This window comes from Montipora capricornis, chromosome 7 (assembly GCF_036669925.1).
Source record: "Montipora capricornis isolate CH-2021 chromosome 7, ASM3666992v2, whole genome shotgun sequence".
NCBI lineage: Eukaryota > Metazoa > Cnidaria > Anthozoa > Scleractinia > Acroporidae > Montipora > Montipora capricornis.
In genome coordinates this window covers 25,945,912-25,953,802 of record NC_090889.1, presented here as the reverse complement: position 1 = coordinate 25,953,802, position 7,891 = coordinate 25,945,912, and the positions used below count along the sequence as shown (strand labels likewise).

The 7,891-nt window shown below is 38.1% G+C and overlaps 1 protein-coding gene across 1 annotated transcript in view; it reads left to right on the top strand.

Annotated features, from left to right (window-relative positions):
• Positions 1–7,559, top strand: part of LOC138056631 (NFX1-type zinc finger-containing protein 1-like) — a 31,778-nt gene extending 24,219 nt beyond the window's left edge. Inside the window, exon 7 of the transcript XR_011133490.1 lies at positions 7,344–7,559. The gene's annotated coding sequence lies outside the window, so the exon portion shown is untranslated. The remainder of the gene's footprint in view (positions 1–7,343) is intronic.
• Positions 7,560–7,891: the final 332 nt, after the last annotated feature.

Here is a 7,891-nt window from a genome sequence, read left to right as displayed (position 1 = left end):
TACTTCAAAAAAACGAACATTTCAATGTGCAAAGAACATTCAGCTTAGGCGAGCCAAAGAGTTGGACCCGGATCAATTGGTTCTCCTAACCCAAACCCTAACCTAACCCTAACCCTGACCCTAAACCCTAACCCTAATCCACTAGACTAACGAGACAAGCTCTTGGAAAATCGAATCTTTTAGAGTATTGACATAATAGTACCCAGCAAGACAAGTAAAAGCTAACCGTCTTCAAAGTGGTTTTTAGACCGAAATACTGTAGGTCAGCGCGGCTTTGCTTAGAAACGCTATTTCTTGTTGAACTAAAGCTCTAATTCTGCCTGTTTTCATTCCTTTCATAGCGATAAGCTTCTTATATTAAGATGGGATATTGCGTCGTGTAATTGTAAGAAAATGTCCAAGGTCAGTTGACCGTTTGCCAGGTCTTCATCTCCAACTTCGTTCCCAGGCCTCTCCCTTGGTTTCTGGGAAAACCAAGGGAGAGTTCCTGGGAATGAGGGGTTCGGCCAAGTCTTTTCCCTCTTTTAGCGGAATGGCTTTACTATCCATTGATTCAAAACAACAAAAGACAAAGTTTTTTTTAATGTGGCTGTTTCTGTAGGATTCCAATTTTGTTCTCCACAGTGGTCCATAGCTAAACGCACTTAATTAATGATTAGGTCTATTTTTTTGCTTAATATCGAGATATTCAGCGGTAATCACCTTTTTCCAGGTGATGTCCTTTGTCTAAGATGAATTTGAATGTAGACGAATTAGTTATACTTCACTTAAAGTGACTTAGCACTTAAAATAAAAGTGTCTGAATAACAGAGCACTCACTTCGCAGAAGAGACTGACTTAGAAATCGGATTTTCAATTACGCTTTTATTTCCACCTTGCAACGTTATCCTTCTTGGTGATGGAAACACATATGGGATTTATTCTAGTATATACATTTTCTCACGTATGCCCACGTAATAAACACATCATATATCTTTTCCCAAACATCAAGCGTTTATTCTTTTGAATTAAAGCCCAATAAGAAACAGAAAAATATCTCCGGGGAAGTCTTGTCTGTTTACGCCAGCAATTCTTTCGCCTCCCTTCATATGAGCCACAGCATAGATTTTGCAGCAGGAACTATGCAAATATCGATTTATTAAATTCTGAAAAAAAAAAACAACAATTGTGTGAAATACATCATTAGATATTATAGATGCATACCTCTTACTAACCGAGTTCGAGGTCCGTGCTGCAAGTTACGGACCGAGTTTTTTCCCGATGATTTATGGCCCGCGCGCTTCGCGCTTGGGCCATAAATCAACGGGAAAAAACGAGGATCCGTAACTTACAGTACGGACCGAGAAAACGAGGTTAGTAAGATATTTATTACATTTCTGAGGTTAACCGGCGCTCGGGCAAGGAAACTAGTCAAAGTGAAGCGGAAGGTTCAACTGCTACAAAGAATGCCGTGCCAAAATCCCAAAAACTAAATCTTCTTGGCTGTTAAGTTTGAAATAGTTGCTTGCAAGATTCAAACACTTTTCAGAACAAGTTTATGCAACAGAAGTGACATGAAAAACTCGCTAGAGAATGTTTTGTCGAAATTTTAAATTTAGCGAGCTGTACAGCGGGCCGTACTGTAGAATACGGCCCGCTAATTTAGCCAATTACAGCGCGCGTACTATCTGAGAGATATAATAATGTTTAATAATGTTTATCTGAATATATGGCATGTAGTTGAGGAAATTTCAACTTGTGGTACAACTATACTAGAATAACTTCATAATTAATGGAGCATTGATGGTTTACATCTGACGCCACGGCGGCCATGTTGAATGGCAAGAACAGAAAATAAATTGTATGGTATTTCCCGAAGTGGCCTGTTCCAATCCAACAAAGCCTCTGTGTCACGTGGGTGCTAACCCCACAAAAGTGAGTCCGCTCCAGAGAATATTTTTTTAAACTTGGAAGAGAGTTTCATCTTAGTCTGCTAATCACGTTTCAGCAATAAAAAATGGCGGTCACCGAGTTCGTTTTGGAGACATAAGCCCTTAAACACGAAATATAGGGCGTTTTTAGATGGTTATTTTGTTGCCATGGTAATTTCTTACGTCACATTAATATGTTCATCTTGTTAAGAAATTATTGGGGTTTCATATCGTACCATGAAATTTCCGTTAAGCGAAACAGTGTTATTGAGTTATTCCTTCTAATAAGACATCCCTTCCAAATTGCTGAAACTAGTTTGAGCCACCTTAAGTTCCTTATCCATATCTTAAAAACGTTGTCATGAAGTAAATCACGTCATCATGATTACAAATTAATCTTTTTTACTTTTTGGCTTCCTAATTTCGTTAGCTTTCACAGTTATTGAGGAAGTCATTACTCTTTTTATAATTTCATTTTCTTAATTGTAATTTGTTTTGTTAGAGAAAAGAGTAATAAAGTTTTTATTGTTACAGCATCCTCCGTTTTTCCTTCAAAAGCAATATAGAGACAGGGCTGGGCATAGTTAAGGCATGGAGATGGATATGAAACTCGACAAGTTCCTTTTTTTTTCATGTTTTTGTCCGTAGTTTTGGCCTTGACCTTGGACAAAACACACCTTTTTCCGAGAAGATAACCAATCAAATCCTTCGATTAAATTATGCTCAACTAATTTGCGAACCCGTGCGAAGCGAAAACAAAAGATTGTGCACAGTCACGGTCAATTCAACATCGATTGCGGCAACAATGTTCTCGCTTTTAAAGGTTCGAAGGTTTCATAACCAGCCCCACGATTAACTATGATCGCATAAAGTATGTTGTTCCCTACGAGATTTTTCCTTACCTCATAGCCAGGCCTCTCAGTTAAAAAATCATACAAATTAGCGCGCGAAGCAAGTTGGAAAGGAATGTTCTTTTGGTGGGAGAGTATCAAGGTATTGCGCATGTTCTAGCCGTAACGAGTGTCATCATTTATGAGCCAATTGGAAGCGACGCTATTATTCGCGCGGGAAATTTACACGTACGTGTGAAAAGTTCTCGTTCTGTCATCTGCGAAGTCGACCGCTCTTAGCTCATTACTGATTGTTTAATAATCGAGAAATGTTAACGCGTACGTGTTAATTTCCCGCGCCAATTATAAAGTCGCTTCCAATTGGCTCGTAAATGATGACACTAGTTACGGCTTGATCATGCGCGATACCTTGATACTTTGAACTCATGTATCCCAGTTCAAATTTGACATGTTCTTTTGATTTGTTTCCTCTAGATCAAGTATTTGGGTTTCACAGCTTTTTTTTTTTACCTGTCAAACTCAGGAAAGTATCCTTATCTTTGTCGTACTGTGAAATATATTTCCTCGCCAGCATAGCGTTGATCCCCAAATGACTCTCTAACTCTTCAGAAGTTACCATGCCATCTTTGTTGAGGTCTGCCAACGGAAACTGCTCCTGTTGAAGTGAAAATTACGTTTTGTAGCAGTTATATAACGAAAAAAATTTTGGAATTATTTTAGTTTTGCATCACTTTTCCTAGTGACAGGCTTCAAATGACCGCACAACATTTTCAGGCAATAAGAAGTTGAAGCGAAAACCAGTAATCACTTTCCCGCGTCTCAGAGATCTAAAGATATTAGAAGTATATAACTAACCACGTTTTCAAGGGCCGATTGAACATTTCAGCTCGGCTTTATTTTCTCCAGTTCAAAGAACTGTGGGGCTGTCACTGGTATGGTTGTAGTGTAATGTAGTTTAGTTGCTGTACTCCATGTGAAGGAACTGATTAAATGATGAACTTGAACTTTAGCTGATTAAAGTCTCGAGTTTGCTCTGCATCACAACAATGTAAATTTACCTCTGTTCTCTGAAACACTGGTTTGCCTGTCACCAACAAAGGAGCAACTAACACCAGCAAAATCAAAAACAGTTCGAAATGAGTAGCCATGACAGCTTATGTTCCGTTATGAGGTGCCCCCTTCTGAAACAAAAGTAGCGTTTCACCAGTTAGTATAAGCATTCTTAACTTAACGAAGAACGTCTACTTTTTTTTATATAGAGCGACTTTCATATGACCTTGAAAAATAAACGTAAAAACAGAACGTAAACAAAAATGCAAAACACTTAATTCGCTTATCGAACAAAAACAAACGAGCGCGAATTTTCATTGGCTTAGCAAAGGCGCATGCAAACAACGTCATCTCTCCAGGGAACTTTCTAGAAAGTTTCGCACTGACGCATTTGAAATCATCGGCAGAAATGTGATTGGGCACTCGAACTGTTTACTGCCCATATTAGGAGATTCCTTGGCGGGAATAAGGAGAAGGTTTGTTTTAATCTTGCCAAACATTGGTCCGTGAAACAAATTGCGAACACTTTTTCAAGTTCATACGAAAGTCGCTCTATTTTGCAATACACACATTACATTACATATTTTCGCATTTCAAACGCTGCATTATAGAGACCCTCCCAAGGGTTTTTGGGAAAAGGGAACATGATTAACTGTGATTTGAACTGGGGAACAGGGAAACAAAAACAATTTAAAACAATTTTAGGGATCAAAAAGCTGGGAACAAGTTTGAAGGTAATTTGGGGAACATGCGAACACAAGCAAATATTTTAAGGGAACAAGGAGAAAAAAGTGTTTCTTTTGCTACCCCATTGAAAGATTTTAGCACCATAAGTTGAGCAAGGGGCATTACCTACTATCAGAACTACCGTTTTGTTAGCTGAGTGTTTTTATAACTTGAATCTTCATGCACTTGTTGACAATTTTCAGCTCTTTTGTAACCTTTGTGGCTAGTTTTTCCAAAAGGCGTTACTTGTGGTGACGGTGATCTTTTTGAGGAATGTGAGATAAATAATATTTTATAACATCTTCCAAACAACATACGACAAAAGCAGCAAATTCCAAGTTTGTGCACATCAGTGGACCAATGCAGTGGGGAGTCCAAATTGAAAATAAAATGCCCATTAGAGAAGAGTATTCGTTGAAGTGCATTTTACTCACACAAAGCAGTTAAGCACTGCATATCTTAATATACAGCTGGTAACAGTAATATGTCTTGGAAAAGACACATCTAGATATCCTAAAGTTTTACCATCTGATAAGATCCATTAAGGATTTGACGTTTTATGGGAAGAGCATAATCGGTTTCCAAAATCAACAAATCTTTTAAGGCTCTACCTTCAAAAGTCACGTTTTTCGGTAAAATATATTTGATTTATTAAAGCCGATAAAGCTTAAAGACAACTCTTCGGATCTAAAAAAATTGGAACTAGTAAAGACCTAGAATTTCATTGACGTGAGAGCCGGTATTTGAAAAAACAAGTGATATTTTCCAGCGTTCGAAGTTGTTGGATGAGCAATTAAATATGTATCAGTAACGGGGACGTGCTTCTAGTGCATATGCTTGTCTGCAAATTACCGCGGAATAACAGGCGGCTATATGCAGCCCATGGACAGATCAGTACATTACAAAAGTAACCTAAATATACACTGAGGTATAACAGAAAAACACCGACTTCGATTGATATTTGGGGTTTATAGATTGTTGAATGTGTAGATGAAATTCTGAACTGTTCTAGGTGATTCAAATTAAAATTAGCGCACTTTGAATTTTATCTTGTGATCAAGGCAAGCAAGCGACCTTTTTTTTGTCGTATTTGTGCAGCATACCTCGATACCGTTGGACATATCCCCTTTGAAATAAAAGACCGCAAGAAAAGGATAATAATAACATTTTCCCGAGAAATCCTGGCTAGTAATAACAAACTAGTCGTTTCCCCTAGGTCCAATATTAACAAAAACTCATTAAAGGAGGCAGTTAGTCAAAAAAGTCTGAGCACACCAGCTCTTTACGAAGAAAAGAGTTTTTGCTTACCTTTAAAAATTAAAGCTTGGACTCACCCAGACTAAAGTGAAATGACGAAATTTAGAAAGTATTCCCATAAATAGTATCCTTCTACGATCTCTTCATTCCACCCGCTTTGTTCCCGTCTCTATGACAAAAGACACACCCCATAATATGGAAAACACTCTAAAGTAGATAAAACCCGCATGGATTGTTGATTGTGTAGATGAAATTCTAAACTGTTCTGGGCGATTCAAATTAAAAATTAGCGCACTTGAATTTAATCTTGTGATCAAGGCAAGCAAGCGACCTTTTCCGTCGTAATTGTGCAGCATACCTCGAAACCGTTGAACATATCCTTTTTCAAATAAAAGATCGTAAGAAAAGGATAATAATAACATTTTCCCGAGAAATTCTGGCTAGTAATAACAAACTAGTCGTTTCCCCTTGGTCCAATATCAATAAAACCTCATTAATGGAGGCGATTAGTCAAAAAAATCTGAGCACACCAGCTCTTTACGAAGAAAAGAGTTTTTGCTTACCTTTAAAAATTAAAGCTTGATATTAGATGCGTTGAACTCACCTAGAGTAAAGTTAAATGACGAAATTTTGAAAGTACTTACATAAATAGTATCCTTCTACGATCTCTTCATTCCACCCGCTTTGGTCCCGTCTCCATGACAAAAGACACACCCCATAATATGGAAAACACTCTAAAGTAGATAAAACCCATAAAAATTCAACGTCGTACGCTTATATGAGGCACACATAATCCAGTTATAATTGATGAAATTTTGATACTGCGCCCAGTGTAGGGGTAATGCGTTTGATCCGAATGGACTACCTGGTTAAATAGTGTCCTGTCCTTTTTGACTTTATACTTGCCTAGTTCCTTGACTGGGTTGCGAAACAAAAGAGGAATAAAAGCCTGAGAAACAAAAAAAGCGCTATCGCGGTGAGGTGAGACGAAACCACTCACAGGCAGAATCAAAACAAAAACACAAAAAGGTGGAAATTCGTCCGGCTTTTATTTCAAAGGTTGAGAAAAAAACCCTTGCTCTGCAAATCTCAACACACTTGGGGAAGAATGATTTGAACGACATCTACCAGTCTGGTTACAAAAAATGCCATAGTTCGGAGAAAGCACTTTTTCGCGTGCAAAATGATTTACTGATTGTTCTCGACAGTGGCTGCTCTGTTATTCTTCTCATGTTAGACTTTGTTTCCGCATTCAACACAATTCACCATTCCGACCATGTTATACACACTAGCTAACAGATTTGGCATCAAAGGAAGGGTTCGACAGTGGTTTGAATTATATCTATCGCACCGTCTTCAAGCTGTAGTTGCAAACGCCAAATCATCATCTTGGTGTTATCAACCTTTCGGAGTCCCATAAGACTCCGTCTTTGGACCAATCTTGTTTACCCTGTATATTTCTCCAATTTGCGATATTGTTCGACGTCATAATATATTTTATCACACGTATGCAGATGATACCTAGCGTTGTCTATCTTTTCGTTTTCAGGATGCGTGTATGGCAGATGCGAAATCGAGTTGTGTGTTAATGATATCAAGATTTGGATGCAGTATAATTCAAGTTTTTGAATTAAATGATGATAAAACTGAACTTCTTGTTCATCCTAACCATAGACAAATGCCGCCTCTTCTTTCCGTTGCTGTTGGAAATGAAATGATTCTGCCTACCGAATGTGCCAGGAATATTAGTGTTATGTTTGATCATAACTTGACCATGGATCAACAATTTACCTTGATCTGCAAATCTGCCTTTTTTCACCTATGTAACATCAGGAAAATCAGGAAATACATATCTCAACATGCTGCTGAAATCATTGTCCGTTCAATAGTCACGTCCAGACTTGATAATTGTAATGCCCTGTCATGCGGTGTATCTAAGAATCTCATTACAAGACTTCAAGACGTCCAGAATTGTTCAGCACGCTTGATAGTGGTATGCAGGAAGTATTATTATATTCGTCCTGTGCTCAAGAATCTTCACTGGTTGCCTGTCGACAGTAGGATCGCTTTCAAGACTCTAGTCCTTACCTTTAAGGC